The 23973-nt window shown below is 43.3% G+C and overlaps 1 long non-coding RNA gene across 1 annotated transcript in view; it reads right to left on the bottom strand.

The window, feature by feature from the left end:
* LOC107133267 (uncharacterized) overlaps nucleotides 1–17209 on the bottom strand; it is a 71652-nt gene extending 54443 nt beyond the window's left edge. Inside the window, exons 1-2 of the long non-coding RNA XR_009490933.1 lie at nucleotides 16988–17209; nucleotides 10210–10258 (exon numbers count right to left, since the gene is read on the bottom strand). This is a non-coding gene — a long non-coding RNA (uncharacterized lncRNA). The remainder of the gene's footprint in view (nucleotides 1–10209; nucleotides 10259–16987) is intronic.
* Nucleotides 17210–23973: the final 6764 nt, after the last annotated feature.

The following is a 23973-nucleotide window of genomic DNA, read 5'->3' as shown; positions in this document are numbered from 1 at the left end:
CACTAAAGATAATAAATAGCAAACTATCTAAATCTAGGCTTATGATATTCAAACAGCAGAAATACAAAGAGAAAAATCCTGAAAGAAGCCAGGATTACTTGTTTTTACCGACTGAATTGTGTCCCCTCCAAAATTCACGTGCTGAAGTCCTAACGCTCAATGTGACTGCCTTTAGTAGATAATTGAAGTTAAATGAGGTTTTAAGTGTAGAAAGATCTCCTGGATAAGGAAATGGCAACCCACTCCAGTATTCTTGCCTAGAGAATTCCATGGACAGAGGAACCTGCTGGGCAACAGTCTATGGGGTTGCAGAGTTGGACACGACAGAGCGACTCACACTTACAGTTAATTTAGTATGACAATGGCAAGCCACTCCAGTACTCTTGCCTAGAAAATCCCATGGATGGAGGAACCTGGTGGGCTGCATTCCATGGGGTCGCTACGAGTCGGTCGCGACTGAGCAACTTCACTTTCACTTTCACGCAATGGAGAAGGAAATGGCAACCCACTCCAGTGTTCTTGCCTGGAGAATCCCAGGGACGGCAGAGCCTGGTGGGCTGCCGTCTATGGGGTCGCATAGAGTCGGACACGACTGAAACGACTTAGCAGCAGCAGTGCCCTTCTAAGAAGAGACAGGGACACCAAGGATGCACATGCAGAAAGAAAAGGCCATGTGAGGACACAGCAAGAGGATGGCCATCTGCAAGCCAAAGAGAGAGGCTTCAGGAGACATCAGACCTGCCAGCACCTTGATCTGGGACTTAGAGTGTCCAGAACTGTGAGAAGGTCATTTTCTGTTGTGAAAGCAGCTGCCCTGTGATACTTTGTTATGGCAGCTTCAGTAGACTACTACACTTACAGGGGGAAAAGGATAATAACTACATCAGGCTTCTCATCAGAAACCAGGCAAGTGACAAGAGAGTAGAATGAAATATTTAAATCATTGAACGATGAAAAAAAACTAACCCGGAATCTGAATCCAGCAAAATAAATCCTTAAAAAGGGAAGTAGAAATACAGACTTCTTAGAGAACTAAAAATTGAGACGATTTGTCATCAGAATTGCCTTCTCAGGTGGCCCAGTGGTAAAGCACCCACCTGCCAATGCAGGAGATGTAAGAGATACTCATTCGATCCCTGGGTCAGGAAGATCCCCTGGAGGAGGAAATGGCAACCCACTCCGGTACTCTTGCCTGGAGAATCCCATGGACAGAGGAGCCTGGTGGGCTACAGGCCATGGGGTCACAAAGAGTTGGACACAACTGAAGCAGCTTAGCTCACACAGATTTGCCTTGAAAGATAAAAAAAAAAAAAAAAAAGCCTTTAGAAAGAAAGAAAAGAATACAGGTCAAAAATACATATCTTCAAAAATGAAAGGAAGAACATTAGAGAAGGAATAAATAAAATTAAATAAAAGTTTCTTTTTTTGATTTTTAATTGCTCTAACAGACAATGACTTGTTCCTACTAATAAGAGCAATATATTGGGTGATTATATTATATGGATAAGCAATGACAGCACAATTTTGCAAAATGGGCTGGGAGAATTGTGAATACTCAGTTGTAGTGTGCCTGCATTTCTTGTGAAGCACTAGTATTTTTGAAAGTGAACTGAGATTGTAAATATATACTGCAAACTCTAGAGTGGCACCAATAAAATTTTAAAAAGAAATAAAATTGAAACGCTAAGAGAATAGAGGAAATAGAAATATATTAAGTGTTCCAATAAGCAGACAGTAAGGCAAAGAGAAAAGGGGAGAAAAAAGGACAAGGAGAAATAAATATAAGATTATAATTATGGTGGTGATCAGTTCAACTATACTAATAAATTTAAATTGTGAATGGCCTAAATATACCAAAGGCAGAGACTATCAGAGTCAATTTTTTAAAAAGCAAGTATTGTCTAAAAAGAATTCATTTAAATATAAAGGCAGAGATAGCTTAAAAGTAAAGGAACAGAGAAGGATACATGCTAACACTAATCAAAAGAAAACTAGAATAACTACATTAACTTCAGATAAAGCAGAATTATGGATAAGGAAAAAAGTATCAGGGATAAAGAAAAGTGTTACATACTGTTAAAGGGACTGTTGAAAGTCCCTTGGACTGAAAGGAGATCAAAGCAGTCCATCCTAAAGGAAATCAGTCCTGAATATTCATTGGAAGGACTGATGCTGAAGCTCCAATACTTCAGCCACCTCATTCGAAGAACTGACTCATTGGGAAAGACCCTGATGCTGGGAAAGATTGAAGGCAGGAGGAGAAGGGGGTGACAGAGGATGAGAGGGTTGGATGGTATCACCAACTCAATAGACATGAGTTTGAGCAAGCTCTGGGAGATGGTGATGGACAGGGAGGCCTGGCGTGCTGCAGTCCATGGGGTTGCACCATTACATACAACTGAGCAACTGAACTGAATGTTAAAGGAATCAATTTTCCAAGAGTAAAATACAATACTTAATATGCATATCCTAACAACACAGCACTAAAATATATAGCACAAAAACTATTGATAGAAATGTGAAAAGAAATAAGATTAATTTATAAAGAATAGGTGGAGTCTTTAATATCCTTCTTTCAATTTTAATAGATTTAGAAAGCAAAAATTACCAATGACATAGTTGACTTTAGCAGCACATTCAATCAGTTGGATTCAACAATGATGGAATATACATTCAAGATCACATGAAGCATTCATTAAGATAGGCCATAAAACACAGTTTAAACCATAACACACAGTTTAAGACATTAAAAAGAACAGAAATAATGCAAAGGGTGCTTTCAGATTTCAATGGAATTAAAGTTAAAAAATAACAATAATGTAGTTGTAAAACCCCCAAATATTTAAAGATTAAATAACACATTTTCTAAATAACACAGGGTGGGAAAAGAAGGTTCAAAAATTTAAAAAACTAAATGAAAACAAAATATATCTAAAATTGTGGTATGCAGTCCAATCAGTGCTTAAAGACAAATTTAGGACATAAAAGGCATATGTTACAAAAGAAATCTGAAAATAATAACATAGATTTCCACCTTGGGAAAATCGAGCAAGAAAAGCAACATAGATGTGAGCAAGTAGAATAAAAGAAGCAATGTTTAGAGCAAAAATCAATAAAATTGAAAACAAAGACTCAATAGACAAAATCCGCTAAACCAAATGCTGATACTATGAAAAGATCAACTTATAAACTAAGAAAAAAGAGGGAAGACATAAATGACTAAAATGAGAAATGAAAGAGGAGATCCCTGTTGGTCCCATGGACATGAAGGAATATTATGAACAACTCTTTGATCACACATTTGGTAACTGATGAAATGGATCTATCTTTTGGAGACACAAATGACTCAAATACACACAGAGGAAATACTCTGAGTAAGTCTATATCTATCAAAGAAAGTCAATCAATAATTAACAACCTTCCACAAAGAAAGCACCAGTCCCAGATGGTTTCACTGGTGATTCTACTGAACATTTGAGGAAGAAATGAAATTGCTTCTCTGTAGTCCTTAAAGCTCAACATTCAGAAAACTAAGATCATGGCATCTGGTCCCATCACTTCATGGGAAATACATGGGGAAACAGTGGAAACAGTGGCAGGCTTTATTTTTGGGGGCTCCAAAATCACTGTAGATGGTGATTGCAGCCATGAAATTAAAAGATGCTTACTCAATTCAGTTCAGTTCAGTTGCTCAGCCGTGTCCGACTCTTTGTGACCCCATGAATTGCAGCACGCCAGGCCTCCCTGCCCACCAACTCCCGGAGTTCACTCAAACTCATGTCCATCGAGTCAGTGATGCCATCCAGCCATCTCATCCTCTGTTGTCCCCCTTCTCCTCCTGCCCCCAATCCCTCCCAGCACCAGAGTCTTTTCCAATGAGTCAACTCTTCGCATGAGGTAGCCAAAGTATTGGAGTTTCAGCTTAAACATCAGTCCTTCCAATGAACACCCAGGACTGGTTTCCTTTAGGATGGACTGGTTGGATCTCCTTGCAGTCCAAGGGACTCTCAAGAGTCTTCTACAACACCACAGTTCAAAAGCATCAATTCTTTGGTGCTTAGCTTTCTTCGAAATCCAACTCTTACATCTATACATGATCACTGGAAAAACCATAGCCTTGGCTAGATGGACCTTTGTTGGCAAAGTAATGTCTCTGCTTTTGAATATGCTATCTAGGTTGATCATAACTTTCCTTCCAAGGAGTAAGCGTCTTTTAATTTCATGGCTGCAATCACCATCTGCATTGATTTTGGAACCCAAAAAGGTATGACCTAAATCAAATCCCTTATGATTATACAGTGGAAGTGAGAAATAGATTTAAGGGACTAGATCTGATAGATAGAGTGCGTGATGAACTATGGAATGAGGTTTGTGACATGGTACAGGAGACAGGGATCAAGACCATCCCCATGGAAAAGAAATGCAAAAAAGCAAAATGGCTGTCTGGGGAGGCCTTACAAATAGCTGTGAAAAGAAGAGAAGTGAAAAGCAAAGGAGGAAAGGAAAGATATAAGCATCTGAATGCAGAGTCCCAAAGAATAGCAAGGAGAGATAAGAAAGCCTTCCTCAGTGATCAGTGCAAAGAAATAGAGGAAAACAACAGAATGGGGAAAACTAGAGATCTCTTCAAGAAAATTAGAGATACCAAGGGAACGTATTCACTTTAGTATTCACTAAAGAGTAGACTTCCCTGGTCGATCAGATGGTAAAGCATCTGCCTACAGTGCGGGAGACCTGGGTTTGATCCCTGGGTCAGGAAGATCCCCTGGAGAAGAAAATGGCAACCCACTCCAGTACTCTTGCCTGGAAAATCCCATGAAAGGAGGATCCTGGTAGGCTACAGTTCATGGGGTCACAAAGAGTTGGACATGACTGAGCGACTTCACTTTCATTTTCACTTTCAAATACTAGACAATTAGATCAAAGTAACAGGAGAAGGCAATGGCACCTCACTGCAATACTCTTGCCTGGAAAATCCCATGGACGGAGGAGACTGGTGGGCTACCCAGTCCATGGGGTCGCTAAGAGTCAGACATGACTGAGCGACTTCACTTTCACTTTTCACTTTCATGCATTGGAGAAGGAAATGGCAACCCACTCCAGTGTTCTTGCCTGGAGAATCCCAGGGACGGGGGAGCCTGGTGGGCTGCTGTCCATGGGGTCGCTCAGAGTCGGACACGACTGAAGCGACTTAGCAGCAGCAGCAACAGAATAGACAGCCCAGAAGTAAACTCACACAAGTACAGTCAACTGATCTTTGACAAAGGAGCACAAGGTCATTCAATGGAGGAAAGGATAGTCTTTTCAACAAATGATGGTAAAATAACTGGACATTTGTCAAGGCTGTGGTTTTTCCAGTAGTCGTGTATGGATGTGAGAGTTGGACTATGAAGACAGCTGAGCGCTGAAGAACTGATGCTTTTGAACTGTGGTGTTGGAGAAGACTCTTGAGAGTCCCTTGGACTGCAAGGAGATCTAACCAGTCCATTCTAAAGGAGATCAGTCCTGGGTGTTCTTTGGAACGACGGATGCTAAGGCTGAAACTCCAATACTTTGGCTATCTCATGCGAAGAGTTGACTCATTGGAAAAGACTCTGATGCTGGGAGGGATTGGGGGCAGGAGGAGAAGGGGACGACAGAGGATGAGATGGCTGGATGGCATCACCGACTCGATGGACATGAGTTTGGGTGAACTCCGGGAGTTGGTGATGGACAGGGAGGCCTGGCGTGCTGCAATTCATGGGGTGGCAAAGAGTCAGACACGACTGAGTGACTGAACTGAACTGATACCAAAAAAGGTTGAATCTAGATACAGAATTACACTTCACAAAAAGTGACTCAAAATTCACCATACACTTATATGTAAAGCACAAAACTATAAAACTTCTAGAAAATAACACAGAAGAAAATTTATATGACCTTGAATTTGGCAATAGGTTTTTATATACAATATCAAAAGCCCTTTTCTGGAAAAAAGGCAATTTATACTTTATTAAACTAAAAATTTCTGATCAAAGACCTTAATAGGATAAAAACACAAGCCATATAATGGATGAAAATATTTGCAAAACATATGTATGATAAAGAACTTGCCTGCAAAATATACAGCAAACTCTTAAAATTCAATAATAAAATGCAAAAAACCAGACAATCCAACTGAAAAAGGGGAAAAAGTATCAAACACTTCAACAAAGAAGATGTATGAATGACAAATATGCACAGAAAGGATGGTCAATAGCATATACCAATTTTAAATTAAAATAATATTGAGGTACTACACACTCATTAGAATTACTATATTCCCAAACCCTGCCAACATTGGCCCTAAAGCAGAGCAACAGGGACTGTCCCCTTTGCTGGTGGAAGTGCACAGTGGTACCGCCACTCTGGAAGGCATGTGACAGTTTCTTAGAAATTTAAACTTAGTTTCACTATTGAGCAATTGTACTTCTAGATATTTATCCAATGGAGCTGAATTCTTAATGTCCACACAAAAGCCTACCCATGAATGTTTACTGCACATTTATTCATGACTGTCAGAAAACTGGAAGCAACCAAAAAGTCCTTCAGTGGGGGACTGGATATAGAGTCAGTAGTGTGTCTATATGATGGAATATTATTCAACAATAAAAAGAATTGAACTATAAAGCCATGGAAACAGATAGAGGAACTTTAAATGCATCTTACTTCCTCAGCAGCATTGACATGGATACACGACCACGTGTGAAATGGCCAGTGGGGAGCTGCTGTGGCACAGGAAGCTGAGCTCAGGGCCTGAGATGACCCAGAGGGTGGGGTGGGGTGGGGTTGGGAGAGGGTCAAGAGGGTGGGGAGGTATGTACACGCACAGCTGGTTCATGATGCTGGACAGCAGAAACGTACATGCTGTAAAGCAATTCTATTCCAATTAAAAAATAAAAATGCATATTATTACACACACAAAGTCATCTGGAAAGCCTAAACACTCTTCAGCTCCAACTATACGACTATTACGGAGAAAGCAAAACCACCGAGAATGAAAAGATGAATGGTTTGGAAACCATTCCACACCCATTGGGGAAGAAATGAGGGATGACTAGGTGTTAATAGGGGATTTTTAGGGCAGAAAAACCCTACGATGTAGGGTTTTTAATGGAGGATAAATGCCATTATGCATTTATTAAAACCCAAGGATCTATACAGCATAAAGAATGAAACAATTTAAATTATGGACATTAGTCACAACATATCAATATTGGCTAATTAAGAAAATATCTAATTCAAATCTGATCAAAATGCTAAATCCAACTACCAACATTCAGGATGTACAGAAGCCCGGAACAAGTTGTTCAAATATATAAAAACATCCTGTATTTCTTTAGCAACAACACAACGAAAGCAAGAAATAAAAGAGGGATAAAGAAGTAGAGATACAGAAGAAAATTATTAAAAGCAATGTAAAAAAAAAATCAACTGTCACATATGGACTTACTTGGGTTCTGATTCAAATAAACTAAAATAATCCATTTATAGCATTTATGAGATGATGGGAAGTTACCATGCTTACTGGATATCTGACAATTTTTTAAAGTGTGCAATTTCTAGATAGGATGTTGCTATTTTCATTAATTTATAATTTAATTTATTAATAAGTGAATTATTTAAGACAGATACTGAAATGGAGAGATGAAATAATAGGAAGTTTGAGGTTTACTTCAAAAGTTTACAGGCTGCAGAAAGTAGATACACCACAGGCAATGGGGCATAGAACAACAGTGGGTAGTCACTGAAGCTGTGTCGTAAGGTTAAGCGACTTTGTTATATTATTCCATTTTCAAACACGTTTAAATTCTCAACAATAAAAGATTTTTTTTTAATCCAAATAGTATTTTCATTTCTCTAGACTTTTTATGACTATTTTGTTCCTCAAGATTACTCTATGTGCTACTGAAACAACATCATGGATTATCTTAAGATCTTTAATTAGTTTGGAATATAATGTATATGGAGCTGGAGATCTGCTTACAGGTAAAATTCTCTCTTAACTATGTTCTTCCACCCCTTCCAGATTGAGGATTAGTCTATGGATGAAGAAGATGTAAACAAAGGTTGAGACAGGACTAGCTTAGCCTTGGCCGAGGGTCAAAGGGAAGAGTTGTCATAACCCATTAGCCCTCCCGAAATTTCTTTTTTAAGACAGGGTAGCCTTGAGTCTAAATTTGAAATAGACAGGATTGATTTTCTTCTTACATTAAGTAAACCTAACCCTCATTTGCAGAGAAGGCAATGGCACCCCACTCCAGTGTTCTTGCCTGGAGAATCCCAGGGACGGGGGAGCCTGGTGGGCTGCCGTCTATGGGGTCGTGCAGAGTAGGACAGCAGCAGCAGCAACCCTCATTTGATCCAAGAGGGGAGCGACAGATACACCTTGCAAGTATTACAGATTTAGGGTTTTTAGTAGCTGAGTTTGTTGCTTTGTTAGGATTAGGGTTCCTCTATACTGAATTTAAAAATCTACAATGCTTGCTTTTCTCATTTTTCATTAATATTATCTCATAATAATTTTAAAGACATTTGATTTTTTTTCTATACTTTCCAAGTTTTGTGAATAATATTCCTTATGTGATTTTTGTGAATAGAGAAATGTTAAAAGGTATCAAGAGTTATGTTCTGTTATCCCCTAGCTTGAAGAGTCTCCTATGAATATGAACTGTCTGAACCCCCAGTTCCTCCCCTCCTGGTACAGCAGGAGCATACATCCAGCTGCAGGATACTATTGGCAAGCACAGCGATGGTTTTCACTGAGAATCCCGAACACTGAATGCCTCGTTTTTCTTTTCTTTTTCAAGAAATCCCCTATCCTAGGAGATATGTGATGCCATTTGCGCCAGAATGCTTTGCATAATAATGGTCTCCTTCAGTTTTCCAGGCTCACACAGAAGAATCACTCAGGAAACTAGCAGTAACATCAACAAAAAAGAAAATTGCCCATTTTTCACTGAAACCGCTCTTATTCTTCTAAATTTTTTTTAGCAGTTTTCTTTTTAAATGTAAATACTTGTAAGAGTTCAGAAAAAGATATCCAGTTATTAACATTTCAGGTATAATTATTACTCTTCCTAAATCTCCACCTTTTCCCCGGAGCAGTTTTCTTTAAAAGAAGAGTTATTACCTCCCTACTCGTGTGGGTCCTCAGACATCTTCAAATAAATGTCTGTAGGTGGGACTCTCTGATTATAAAGGCAGAGTGAAATTAATGTTATTAATGTACCAAGGTGTGAAGTATGAACTTCAGCTGGGTTTCCATAAAGAACTCTGTTGATTACATGTTTGAAGCTACAAAGATGTGTCTCAAATGTTGCTATTGAAGCCTTTTACGAACTCTCGTGCTAATCAGCGAGGAGAGCCTGCAACTTTTCCATGTAACGTGGAGTCCGTGCTGACAAGCAGCTTATCAGCGCTAAGGATAACCGCTGTGTTTTAGCAGCGGCATCAGAAGATGCTCTCCACGTTTGCCTTCTTTAGAACTGAGTACTTAAGAAATTACCAGAATGTTGCCAGGAGCCTTGCCTACAAGCTGCTGCCTTTGAGAATTTTTGCAAGCATTTACAAGAGCAACCAGAATGCATTCCATCCGTTATGAATCTCTTAGCTCATGGGAAGGACAGGATTGTAAGGTGTCTTCCTAGGGCCTCTCAGACACATCTAATAGTCTAGTCATCTTCTGCAAATCTGTGTATCTCTTAAAAACGCTCCTCCGATTTTAAAGCATTATGAAAAAGGGTGCTGATGTCAAGCTGCGCTTGATCCTGACAAGTGAGGTTCTGCATTAACACTTTATAAAGACTTCCTGATCCTCCGGTTTATAAATCCTTGCTAAATTTAGAAATTCTGACTTTGTGAGACATCTTCAACCCATAGACATGGTCCCTCTTATGAGTAATTTATCGATTCATTTACTCATTTAGGTCACGGGGCAGTCAGTATTACTTACTGAACATCTACTTTGTGCTTTGAGCACTGATTTGCATGCTGCTCATGTACAAGAGGACAAAAGAATCCTGAAAGAACTCACAGTCCGTGGAGGATACACAGAAGCTTTGATCAAGTACCTCTGGCAGCAGGGAAAGAACAAAGAGAGTCCTTGGGCAACAAGGTGGGCTTCCCAGAGAAGCTAACAGTCACCCTCGGCTTCAAGAATGAGGATTCTAGGAAAAGGAATGTTGGTACCTTTTACACTGTGTTCTTTATCCTGGTGACCAAGCCTCTCCCTTGTCCCCTGCAAAAAAAAAAATAATAATTAAATAAATGAAAATCATGGTTATACACTAGTAACAATGCTTTGATCTTGGGTGTCAAGAAATCCTATCTCCAAATAGTCCCTGTTAAAATGTGAAGGAGGTTAGCGCATTGACTCATTTATAGGACTTGTAATAACTCTTATATCAGGCAGCTGATATGAGGTTCAACTGAGAAGATATTTGGGAAATCCCATTCTTTTGTAAATTGTAAAGTACAGAGCAAGTGTTAAGTATTCATGACATTCTCACTCTTGTCATAGTAAAACCATTCTTGCTGTTTTAAGGATTATTTTATCAGTTTTCTGGACTCTGGCAATATAACTAGAAGAAAATTTTAAAAAATACAAATGGTTTTGAAATATTTTTATGTTATGCCATAGTGAATACTTCCAAAAACTTATCAGAGACAACTTTGTCTTAAAGAAAAGTCATTTTATGCTACCAGAGAGACAAAAAAACGAACAGGCTGGATTCTCTGATCTAGTTTAGAAATTACAATGCCCTCCACCTGGGTTGTCCCGCGCTGGAATTTCGAGGCCCAGCCTCTCTCTCATGTTTCAGCACCGAGGCTTTACCCTTATTCTCTGCCTTCTCTACCCACGTCAGCTGCTACACTAAAACTTATCCAACGCTCTCCTACACCCAGACTTAGGGTGCCAATAAATTAGAGGACCCAAAATTATTTTTAAAGGATGACATTTGAAATTTCAATTAGAACCACTGAAGAAGTTATACGTTAAAAAGATCTCTGTTGCATTATCTCTGTCTTAATTTATGGACTAAGATTGTCTTTATTTTAAAAGACAAAATTTAAAAAAACCAAACGTGATTTTTTTTTTTTTTAAACAAACACAAATGTTTCTGTGTTTAAGGCTCCCAGAAAGGTCTTCAATGGCCCACCTGGGAGTTTCAAAGCACATTTGGTTTCCCAGGGCCCTAAACGCATTTAACTTTCCGCATTTAAAATGGACCCAGCCCTCAGCCCTCCTGTCTTCCCCACACCACGCACAGGAGCACAGATGTGAGATTCACCAGGGGTACCCAGAGTGTGCAAAAACCCTCTCTTTACCTTTCTCCTGGTCCAAGTAGCTCCCAATGAGATGCAGAGAGATGGCGTATCAGCCTGCAGAGCCCCATATCCAACTAAATAAAGGGTCACATGTGCTTTATTCCATGAGCCTCTTATCCTTCTCCATCAGAGGGCAGACAGACTGAAAACCACAATCACAGAAAACTAACCAGTCTGATCATATGGACCACAGTCTTGTCTAACACAGTGAATCTATGAGCCATGCCGTGTAGGGTCACCCAAGACAGACGAGTCACGGTGGAGAGTTCTGACAAAACATGGTCCACTGGAGAAGGGAATGGCAAACCATTTCAGTATTCTTGCCTTGAGAACCCCATGAACAGTATGAAAAGGCAAAAAGATAAGACACTGAAAGATGAACTCCCCAGGTGGGTAGGTGCCAATATGCTACTGGAGATCAGAGGAGAAATAACTCCAGAAAGAATGAAGAGGCAGAGCCAAAGCAAAAACATCACCCAGCTGCGGACATGACTGGTGATGGAAGTAAAGTCCAAATGCTGTAAAGAGCAATACTGCACAGGAACCTGGAATGTTAGGTCCATGAATCAAGGCAAACTGGAAGTGGTCAAACAGGAGATGGCAAGAGTGAACATTGACATTTTAGGAATCAGCGAACTGAAATGGACCGGAATGGGTGAGTTTAGCTCAGATGACCACTGTATCTACTACTGTGGGCAAGAATCCCTTAGAAGAGATGGAGTAGCCATCATAGTAAACAAGAGTCCAAAATGTAGTACTTGGATGCAATCTTAAAGACAACAGAATGACCTCTGTTCATCACCAGGGAAACTATACCATATCACAGTAATCCAAGTCTGTGCCTGGCCAGTAACGCTGAAGAAGCTGACGTTGAACGGTTCTATGAGACCTACAAGACCAGCTAGAACTAACACCCAAAAAAGGTGTCCTTTCCATTATAGGGGACTGGAATGCAAAAGTAGGAAGTCAAGACACACCTGCAGTAACAGGCAAATTTGGCCTTGGAGAACAGAATGAAGCAGGAGAAAGGATAATAGAGCTTTGCCAAGAGAACACACTGGTCATAGAAAACACACTCTTCCAACAACACAAGGGAAAACTCTACACATGGATGTCACCAGATGGTCAATATTAAAATCAGATTGATTATATTCTTTCCTGGAATCAAGATTGCCGAAAGAAATATCAATAACCTCAGATATGCAGGTGACACCACCCTTATGGCAGAAAGTGAAGAAGAACTAAAGAGCTTCTTGATGAAAGTGAAAGAGGAGAGTGAAAAAGTTGGCTTAAAGCTCAATATTTAGAAAACTAAGATCATGGCATCTGGTCCCATCACTTCATAGCAAATAGATGGGGAAACAGTGGAAACAGTGGCTGACTTTATTTTTGGAGGGCTCCAAAATCACTGCATGTTGTGACTGTAGCCATGAACTTAAAAGATGCTTACTCCTTGGAAAGAAAGTTATGACCAACCTAGATAGCATATTCAAAATTAGAGACATTACTTTGTCAACAAAGGTTCATCTAGTCAAGGCTATAGTTTTTCCAGTAGTCATGTATGGATGTGAGAGTTGGACTATAAAGAAAGCTGAGCGCTGAAAAATTGATGCTTTTGAACTGCGGTGCTGGAGAAGACTCTTGAGAGTCCCTTGGACTGCAAGGAATTCCAACCAGTCCATCCTAAAGGAGATCAGTCCTGGGTGTTCATTGGAAAGACTGATGTTGAAGCTGAAACTCCAATACTTTGGCCACCTGATGCAAAGACCTGACACATTTGAAAAGACCCTGCTGCTAGGAAAGATTGAGGGCAGGAGGAGAAGGGGACAACAGAGGATGAGATGGTTGGATGGCATCACCGACTCAATGGACATGGGTTTGGGTAGACTCCAGAAGTTGGTGATAGACAGGGAGGCCTGGCATGCTGTGGTTCATGGGGTTGGAAAGAGTTGGATACAACTGATTGAACTGAACTGATATTCTTTGCACCCAAAGATGAATAAGCTGTATACAGTCAGCAAAAAAAAAAAGACTGGGAGCTGACTGTGGCTCAGATCATGAACTCCTTATTGCCAAATTCAGACTTAAATTAAAAAAAAGTAGTGAAAACCATTAGACTACTTAGGTATGACCTAAATCAAATCCCTTACATTTATACAATGGAAGTGACACATAGATTCAAGGGATTAGATCTGATAGACAGAGTGCCTGAAGAACTATGGATGGAGGTTCGTGACATTGTACAGGAGGCAGGGGGATCAAGACCATCCCCAAGAACTGCTAAGTCACTTCAGTGGTGTCCGACTCTGTGCGACCCCATAGACGGCAGCCCACCAGGCTCCCCGTCCCTGGGATTCTCCAGGCAAGAACACTGGAGAGGGTTGCCATTTCCTTCTCCAGTGCATGAAAGTGAAAAGTGAAAGTGAAGTCGCTCAGTCGTGTCCGACTCTTAGCGATCCCATGGACTGCAGCCTTCCAGGCTCTTCCGTCCATGGGATTTTCCAGGCAAGAGTACTGGAGTGGGGTGCTATTGCCTTCTCCAAAAAGAAGAGAAGTGAAAGGCAAAGGAGAAAAGGAAAGATATACCCATTTGAGTGCAGAGTTCCAAAGACTAGCAAGGAGAGATAAGAAAGCCTTCTTCCGCGATCAATGCAAAGAAATAGAGGAAAACACTAGAATGGAAAGACTAGAGATCTCTTCAAGAAAATTAGAGTTAAAGGGAATATTTCATACAAAGATGGGCCCAATAAAGGACAGAAATGGTATGGACCTAACAGAAGCAGAAGACATGAAGAAGAGGTGGCAAGAATACACAGAAGAACTGTACAAAAAAGATCTTCATGACCCAGATAATCACGATGATGTGACCACTCACCTAGAGCCAGATATCCTGGAATTGGAAGTCAAGTGGGCCTTAGGAAGCATCACTACGAACAAAGCTAGTGGAGGTGACGGAATTCCATCTGAGCCATTTCAAATCTTAAAAGATGATGCTGTGAAAGTGCTGCAGTCAATATGCCAGCAAATTTGGAAAACTCAGCAGTGGTCACAGGACTGGAAAAGGTCAGTTTTCATTCCAATCCCAAAGAAAGGCAATGCCAAAGAATGCTTAAACTATCGCACAATTGCACTCATCTCACATGCTAGCAAAGTAATACTCAAAATTCTCCATGCCAGGCTTCAACAGTATTTGAACTGTGAACTTCCAGATGTTCAAGCTGGATTTAGAAAAGGCAGAGGAACGAGAGATCAAATTGCCAACTTCTGCTGGATCATTGAAAAAGCAAGAGAGTTCCAGAAAAACATCTACTTTTGCTTTATTGACTCTGCCAAACCCTTTGACTATGTGGATCACAACAAACTGTGGAGAATTCTTCAAGAGATGGGAATACCAGACCATCTGACCTGTCTCCTGAGAAATCTGTATGCAGGTCAAGAAGCAACAGTTAGAACTGGACATGGAACAGCAGACTAGTTCCAAATTGGGAACGGAGTACATCAAGGCTATATATTGTCACCTTGCTTATTTAACTTATATGCAGAGTACATCATGAGAAATGCTGGGCTCGAAGAAGCACAAGCTGGAATTAAGATTGCCAGGAGAAATATCAATAACCTCAGATATGCAGATGACACCACCCTTATGGCAAAAAGCAAAGAGGAACTAAAGAGCCTCTTGATGAAAGCAAAAGAGGAGAGTGAAAAATCTGGCTTAAAACTCAACATTCGTAAAAGTAAGATCATGGCATCTGGTCCCAATACTTCATGGCAAATAGATGGGGAAGCAATGGAAACAGTGACAGAATTTATTTTTTTTTGGCTCCAAAATCACTGCATGTGGTAACTGCAGCCACGAAATTAAAAGACGCTTGCTCCTTGGAAGAAAAGTTATGACCAACGTTGAAAGCATATTAAAAAGCAGAGACATTACTTTTCCAATAAAGGTCCATCTAGTCAAGGCTATGGTTTTTCCAGTAGTCATGTATGGATGTGAGAGTTGGACTCTAAAGAAAGCTAAGCCCTGAAGAATTGATGCTTTTGACGTGCAGTGTTGGAGAAGACTCTTGAGAGTCCCTTGGACTGCAGGGATATCCAATCAGTCCATCCTAAAGGAAATCAGTCCTGAATATTCACTGGAAGGACTGATGCTAAAGCTGAAGCTCTAATTCTTTGGCCACCTGATGCGAGGAGCTGACTCATTGGAAAAGACCCTGATGCTGGGAAAGATTGAAGGCGGGAGGAGAAGGGGACAACAGAGGATGAGATGCTTGGAGGCATTATGGATTCAACGGACACGAGTTTGGGTGAGCTCCAGGAGTTGGTGATGGACAGGGAGGCCTGCCGTGTTGCAGTGCACGGGGTCGCAAAGAGTCGGACACGACTGAGGGACTGAACTGAACTGAAGCGCAGGTGAGAAGGCTCCTCCCACCCTGCACTCGCGCCTGCGCAGAGAGGGCAGAGGGAGGTGTCCAGAGCCAATCTAGGAGACATGCCGGTGGGGTTTAAAGCTGGGGAGGTGATGCGAAAAGCACACACAGGCAAATCGAGCAGGATGTTCAAGCCTTTGGTTTCTGTCCCTTACATTTCTAAGCTCCTGCGAGGTTTCTTGCCCCGCCCCCGTTCCTCGTGTGTCCCTTATTCTTGCACCACCTGGCTGCGCCTCCCCTTCGCTGGCACAATTCTCCCAACTCCAGCGGGGCCGCCTGCCTTTCCCCGGCGCCAGCACCACGTGGAGACACTTCACGGTAACATCCTACCCCAGCAGCCCGGGATGAAGAGCTGGTGTGGAGCCGGCCGGCCTTTCACTTCTGAGAGTGTGCAGAAGGGGCCGGCCTTGAGAGAGAAAACTAAACATCAGGAACTAGAGAAAATCAGGGGGGCTAACCGACTTCCAGCTCATTGCAGCGGGCAGCGTGGCCGCCCATGCGGCCTTGTAGCCTTCACGCCAAAGCGTTTCCCCTTGAGTCACACTATTTCCACGAGGATGGTGTTAGACGCGGTGGTCGGTCCTCACATAGAGCTTTACCAAAGACAGCAGGCCCCCTTCCCTGGATGCAAGGCCTGGCCCCGCCTCTCTACAGACCCCAGGGCTGTGTAGACATCGCGCACGTTGACCCAGTCCCGGTAGGCCCGGAGCTCTCCCCTCTCCTAACCGCCCTCCGGGTCTGCTCCCCAGCGCGGCTGCCAAGGGAACGGCCATCAGGGTGGTGACTGGTCACACACACCAGCTTCTGGGCGGAAACCAAGCCTTCTCTTCCTGCCTCTTCCCCTCCGCCCTCCTTCAGATGGGAAGGTTCACACTTTTTCTTAGGGGTGAAGGGGTTTAAGTCTCCATAGGCCATTCTTTGAGCTGCGAAACAAAAGACTAAAAAGATTTGGTAAGCCCCAACACCTTTAACATGTTTTGTAGTGGAACGCGAAGAAAGAGAATAGTGTGCCCCTAGCAAGACGCTTAGCTACTTTCCACTTGAACCTCTCATATTTTCATTTGAAGCCCTTTTCTCTACACAGCCTCCGCTAATACTCTTGATTAGGGGTCAGTATTTCTTTTAAGTAGTGTAAACCCTCCCATGTTCCAGGTTAACGGGAGGGACACAGAAACACATAAGTTAAAGGTGGTTGTGTTTTTCATACTGACCTGATCCTTACAAAACCCAGTTCACGGTAGAAGTAAGGACTCTTTTCTCATGCTTTAGGGCAGAGGCTGACCCCAGGCTGGGTCGGGGAAATCACTTGTGGGGGCAGGAACTCACCGTTGACTGTGTGGTAAGGAACGTGGGCTTGACTTTGGCGCTCTGATGCGGGTCTCAGGGGAGAGGGCACTGCCTCCTCTGTTTCTCCCAACGCGCTGGGCCACGAGCAGAACCCCCTGGGAAAACCCACCCCTCCAGCCCCTCTGACGGCCCCAAGCAGGTGTCTGCAAGTGAACAGTACGAATGCAACCAACTGAAAGCATTTCTGTAGACTATTTTTATTTTATTATTTCATTTTTGGCTGTGCTGGGTCTTTGTTGCTGTGCTCGGGGTTTCTCTAGCTGCCGTGAGCAGGGGCTACTTTTTAGTTTCGGGATGCAGGCTTCTTATTCCGGTGGCTTCTCTTGTTATGGAGCCCGAGCTCTAGGGCGGTGGACTTCCGCAGCTGCAGCAGGAAGGCTCAGTAGTTGTGGCACTTGGGCTTAGCTGCCTCGCAGCATGTGGGATCTTCCTGGAGCAGGGATGGAACCGGTGTCCTTCAAACCAGCATGCGAACTTCTAACCACTCAGTTCAGTTAGTCGCTCAGTCGTGTCTGACTGTTTGTGACCCCCTGGACTGCAGCATGCCAGGCCTCTCTGTCCATCACCAACTCTTGGGCCCTATTCAAACTCATGCCCATCGAGTCAGTGATGCCATCCAACCATCTCATCCTGTCATCCCCTTCTCCTCCCACTTTCAGTCTTTCTCAGCATCAGGATTTTTTCCAATGAGTCAGTTCTTCACATCAGGTGGCCAAAGTATTGGAGCTTCAGCTTCAGCATCAGTCCTTCCAATGAATATTCAGAACTGATTTCCTTTAGGATTGACCACTGGATCACCAGGAAAGCCCTGGAATGATTTTTTTAACATGATGTGAAAACCTGTCTTTGGGAAGCAGGGAAGGTGCAGGAGCCAGCCTGACCATGTATGCCTTCCCTCAGAAGTTGATAACATAGCATTTGTTTTGAACAGATTAAAACTTGTGTTTCTGTTTTACACCCAAGCATGGGGAAATCACATGTCCCCTGAAACAGAGGAAATATTGCAAGAAAAGTACATATCAAATAGGGATTTAACAATTTAAATGGAGGTGGCTGCTATTGCTATAAAGCTGGCCAAATTTTATGTTCTTGAAGAGTTGGGAGAACTTCTGTGACGGCAGGAATGTTCTCTGTTGCTGCTCTGGGCTATGGTAGCTGCTGGCCCCTTATGGCTAGTAAGCAAGTTGAAATTAAGGAGCTGAAACCTTAATCAAACTTAAGTTTATATAATCACTCCTGGCAAGTGGCTATCACATTGGACAGCACAGTTTTAAGTGTAGGGAGTATTTAGCATTTAATGTGATGCACATATTAAGAGAATATTAGCAGATTCTCTGGGATTTCCCTACTGTTGATTGAATATATTTTGTCTCCCACCAGGGATTCAGTGAAGTCTGATCATGTTCACTAGACAACCGGGAGCATCAGATGTGTGCTTACGCTGCATCTACAGTCCTGCCCCAAGGTGATAAAAATCAGCCCGATAAATGCTGAGAAATATCGGTTCTGACTCTTTCACTCTCACTTCTGACTTGCCTCATTACACTGTGAACATAAGAGAGATTTGCTATAAGAACTTACCAGGTGAGGGAAGACTTTGCTGTTAATGTCTATTCTGTCCACTATTTTTGAAAGACCAGCAGTATGAAAGAGTTGAAAAGGCATATAACCAAACAATTGCCAAGATAAAATAACTCCCTTTGACTTTTTTTTTTTTCCCAATTACTTTTCTTTGCTTTACTTTTCCTTTTCAAGGCTAATTTTCCTCTTTCTGGCCTGATGACCATATTACTTTTCTAGGGTTGTCATAACAAAACATTACAAATCATGGGGCTTAAACAGCCTGGAAGCTGGAAATCCAAGATCAAGGTGACTGCAGGGTTGGTTTCCTCTGAAGCCTGCTCTTGGCTTGCAGACGGCTGCCCCGTTTCAGCCTCTCTGCAAGCTCTTTTCTCTGGGTGTCTGCATCCCTGGTAACTCTTTGTATATCCTAACCTCTCCATATAAGGACATCAGTGAAACTGGATTAGGGCCCACCCTAAGGCTTCATTTTTGGGCCTCCCTGGTGGCTCTGAATCTGCCTGAAATGCAAGAGACCCTGGTTTGATTCCTGGGTTGGGAAGATCCCCTGGAGAAGGGAATGGCTACCCTCTCCAGTATTCTGGCCTGGAGAATTCCATGGACTGTATAGTCCATGGGGTCACGAAGAGCTGGACATGACTGACTGACTAACACAAGTCTTCATTTTACCCTAATTACCTCTTGACAGGTCTATCTTCAAATAGTCATATTTGAGGAACTAGGGGAGGGGAGGGCTTCAACATATGAATTTGAGTGGGGGACACAATTCAGTTCATAATGTTGGTTATAAGTAATATTTTATTTTTTGCTTCAGTTAAGAATAAAGAACCATCTCTTTTGCCATTATCTTTTGTGACTTATCAGTAGGCATATACACAATACACAAAAATAGAAATTCTCCTATTTGTTCTAATCCATTAATATAGACTTAAAATGTACTGTTAATCTACCACATTCTTAAACTTTTGCTTGTCTGTGACACTTTTGATTTCTCTCTCAAATCTGAATGAGAGCCTGGGTCAGGTAGAGTATCCTTGGTTGCAGGGTGTCCCTTTCATCACTTTAACTCTGTCATGCTACTTCATTCTGGCCTTCATTTTCTGCTGAAAATTAGGCCTGTAGTCTCATGGGAGTTTCCCTGTATTAATGTGTTATTTGTTGCTTTTCTCATGCTGCTCATAATATTCTCTCTGTATTCTAAGTTTTTGTCATTTTGATTACAATGTGTCATGGGATATTCCTCTCTGGTTTAATACTGTACCTGACTCTCTGGGCCGCCTGGACTTGGGTGACTGTTCCGTTTCCTCGGTTAGGGACGTTTCCAGCTGTTGTGCCTTCCGGTATCTCCTCAGGCCCTTTCTGTATTCTCACTCTGGTTCCCTGTGAGTATGAGTGCCCCTGATGGTGTTGCAGGGATTCTTAAACTGTCTTCATTCCCTTCTGTTTCCTGTTTGGTGACCGTGATTCCCTCTTCTCGGTCTTCCAGCTCACCGATCCGTTCTTCTGCATCATTTAGTCTGCCACTGATTCCTTCTAGTGTATTTTTCCTTTCAGTTATTTTATTTCTCATCTTGTTTTGTTCTTTATATTTTCTAACTCTAAGTTAAAAACTTCTGACTTCTCACTGTGTGTCCATTGTCCTACTGAGTTCTTTGATCATCTTTATGATCTTTACTCTGAGCAAGCCTGCCAACACAGGACAGACCCGAACCCTGGGACCAGCTGGCCCCTGGACCTGCTCGCCAGCAGACAAATGGAACCTTCAGGATACCGTGGATCCCAAATGTATTAGAAACGGTGCCCCCACCCCAACCCCACCAATGATCTGAAATGAACTCTGAGCTCTGTCTTAGGTAGACTGCCTATCTCCGCTTCCTTCAGTTCTTCTGGGGTTTTTATCTTCTTTAGTCTGGAACAGACTCCTCTGCTGCCTCATTTTGTCTAAGCGGTCACTTGTATTTTCATGTACGTGGTAGGTTAGTTACATTTCTCGACCTGGGAGAAGCAGCCCTCTGTAGGAGATGTCCTGTGCATCCCAGCCGGGCGCTCCCCTCCCGCCACCTGAGCTGTATGCTCTAGGGGTCCCCTAAGAGGGCTGCCTGGGTCCCCTGTGTGGCAGGCTGACTGTGCGGGCCATCCGATGGGCTCGGTTGGTCCCCAGTCTGGGTGGCTGCCAGGCCCTCCCTGCGTGTGTGCTGCTGGCCGCTGGCGGTGGGACACCCTGGGGCCTGGGGCCAGGACTGGCTCAGTGCTGAGGGGGTCCGAGGCCCAAAGGTGCTGGGCTGCGGCCCACCCACTGCGGGTGGAGCCAGACTCTGGGGCTAGTGCCAGACTACGGGCAGGCAGCACTTGTTGGGGGCCAGAGTGAGGCACTCCGCCCGTGACAAAGGTCATGAGGAAGGAGGCTCGACATACGCAAAGGCGGGATCGAGCCTCAGGAGTCCCCCTGGAACTCCTCAAGCATCTACCCCCATAACCAGAGCCTGCCTACTTTACTACTTTGTGCTCTCACCTACATCTCTGACTTTACGGGGGGCTGTCCCCCACCACCTCTTTCGGAGAAGGAGTTAACCTAGAGCTCCAGTTAATAATAATTCCTGGGCGTGATAAGAGTGTTTTAACCTACAAACTCCTCTGAAGGTTCTCTAGCCTGCCTGACAGGCTTGTCTGGCCACATGTGATTGCTCACAGCCTCCCAACCGTGAGAGGCACGAGATGCTTTAAACCTTCTAAAAACAGGTTCCTTAGAAAAGTTAGAAAACTATTAGTATAAGTATAATGGGCTGATTAGAAATTGTATTGCTGAAGGGTTTTTCATTTGTTGAGCCAATGTTTGTTGCTAAGTCTCCACATCCCCTGCCCTTACACACATTTATGAATATATAGAAGAAATAAGTATTAACCTTTGATATTAATCACGTTAGACCTTAGGCTAAGTAAATTCTTTCCTTAACTAAAACCCACTACACCCTCACCGTATAGGAATGTAACTTTATTTGGGTGGTGTCTGTTTTAAGAATAATCACCCCTGGAGAAATAAGTGTCCTGGTTGACTGACCGTTGTCACAAGGAGAGGGTCGTAAATTGTCAGCAGGCCCCCCCTGGCCAGACGATGATGTAACACCCCTAAGACCTCTGTATACATTTGTGTGAAGCACCTGACTTTGATAAAAGTCAGGACTGCTGTCCCCACATGACTTTTGCATAACATCTCAGTGTATAAAAGTAGACCATGGAAAATAAAGAGTTGGGATCAGTTTCTCGAAATACTGGTCTCCCCATGTCTCTCTCTCACTCTGGCTGAGTCTCCATCTGGAGCGCGGAACCCACCAAGCTTACTAATTTTGCCTGGGCTTCTAAGATCTGACCGGGGAGGCCTCAGTGTCTCCTCTCCTTTGGGAGAACAGAAGGACGCCTGCGGCCTACGTAAGTGGTGCAAACTTCTTGTCTTGAAGTTTTATTGGTCTCCAGAGTAAACCAAGCTACTCAGCCTCTTTTCTCCACTGAATTTTCCTACTGAGCTATCCTCATCCTATTACTCTTTATATCTTTGATAAAATATTTAAATAAATAGGTCGCCGACGCCGTCCCCGCTTCGAATACCCTGGATCAGCCGGGGCAGGACCCTGGCAAGCACTGGTTCTCACAGTCTGGCTGCAGGTCCCAGGGATCCCAGAGCATGTTTCAGATCACTAAGGGTGGGCTGGGAGGGTACTATTCCTGACACAATCGGGTGTGGGATCCATGGTATCCTGAAGGTTCCACTGGCCTGCTGGTGAGCAGGTCCAGGGGTCACCAGGTCCCAGGGCAGGGTCTGGCTTGTGTTGGCCAGACTTGTTCTGAAGGCTGTGGGAGCATAGTCTTGCTTCCCGTGGGTGAGGCTGGTCTAAAGTTTGTGCAGGCTTCCTGGTGGGAGGGGCCAGTGCTTGCCTACTGCTGGGTGCAGAACGACCATGTCTGTGGTGTGTCTTGAGGCAGTAAGGAGAAGGGGGCAGCAGAGAATGAGATGGTTGGATGGCATCTCTGACTTATGGGACATGAGTTTGAGCAAACTCTGGGAGGTAGTGAAGGACAGGGAAGCCTGGCATGCTGCAGTCCGTGGGGTCACAAAGAGTCGGACACGACTTAGCCACAGAAGAACCACAGTGGGCTCTGAAAGTCTTAGGCAGCCTGTCCGCTGATGGTGGGCTGTGTTCTCCTACTCCGTTGTTTAGCCTGAGGCGTCCCAACACTGACAACTATAGGCTGTGGAGTGGGTCAGGTCTTGGTGCTAATGAGCCAAGATGTCAGCTGCCGGCAGCTGAATATTCCCAAATATGTCAACCGCCAGTGTCCGTGTCCCAGGGTGAGCCTCGGCCACCCCCAGCTCTCCAGGAGCCTCTCCAGGACCAGCAGGTAGGTCTGGTCCAGGTTCTCATCAAATTACTGCTTTTGCCCTTGGTCTCAGTGCGTGCGAGATCTCGTATGTGCCCTTCAGGAGCAGAGTCTCTGCTCCTGCCAATCTTGTGGGGCTTCTGCAATTAAGCCCTGATGACCTTCAAAGCCAAATGTTCTGGTGTCTCATCTTCCTGGTGCTGGATCCTAGGCCGGGGAGCCTGACATGGGACTCAGAACCCCCACTCCTATGGGAGAACCTCTGAAACATACTTATTCTCCAATCTGTTTTTTGCCCACACCACGGGCTATAGGATTTATTATATTGCAAGTCCACACCTCTTACCTGCCTCATTCTGGTTCCTTCTTTATGTCTTTAGTCGTAGAAGATCTTTTCCTGTAGGTTCCAGTCTTTTTCGCTGATGATTGTTCTGCAGGTATCTGTGATGCTGGTGTGCTCACGAGAGGAGGTGAGTTCAGGGTTTTTCTACTCATCCATCTTGACTGCTCTTCAAATGGAAGTTTTAATGAAATATTATATGTGAAAGTGCTTGCCACATAGAACTAAATAAATATTAATCTAATGTCTCACCTTCACCTCAAGCATTACAAATGCTCTGTTGTTCCCAGTCTTCCCCGAAATAAAATCATTCTACCTGCTGAAACTTACAGTATGCACAAAGTATTCTCTGCTTAATGAATATTATTGACCCAGATTGCAAGCTCCTCATAAGATGAGTTCAGAAGGGGTGCATGTGTGCTAAGTCGCTTCAGTTATGTCTGACTCTTTCTGACCCTACGGACTGTAGCCCGCCAGACTCCTTTGTCCATGGGATTCTCCAGGCAAGAATCCCGGGGTGTGTTGCCATTTCCTCCTTCAGGGGATCTTCTGAAC

The sequence above is a fragment of the Bos taurus genome, chromosome 16 (assembly GCF_002263795.3).
Source record: "Bos taurus isolate L1 Dominette 01449 registration number 42190680 breed Hereford chromosome 16, ARS-UCD2.0, whole genome shotgun sequence".
NCBI classification, from domain to species: domain Eukaryota; kingdom Metazoa; phylum Chordata; class Mammalia; order Artiodactyla; family Bovidae; genus Bos; species Bos taurus.
Note: the sequence above shows the minus strand (reverse complement) of the source record. Positions and strands in the feature narration are given on the sequence as shown.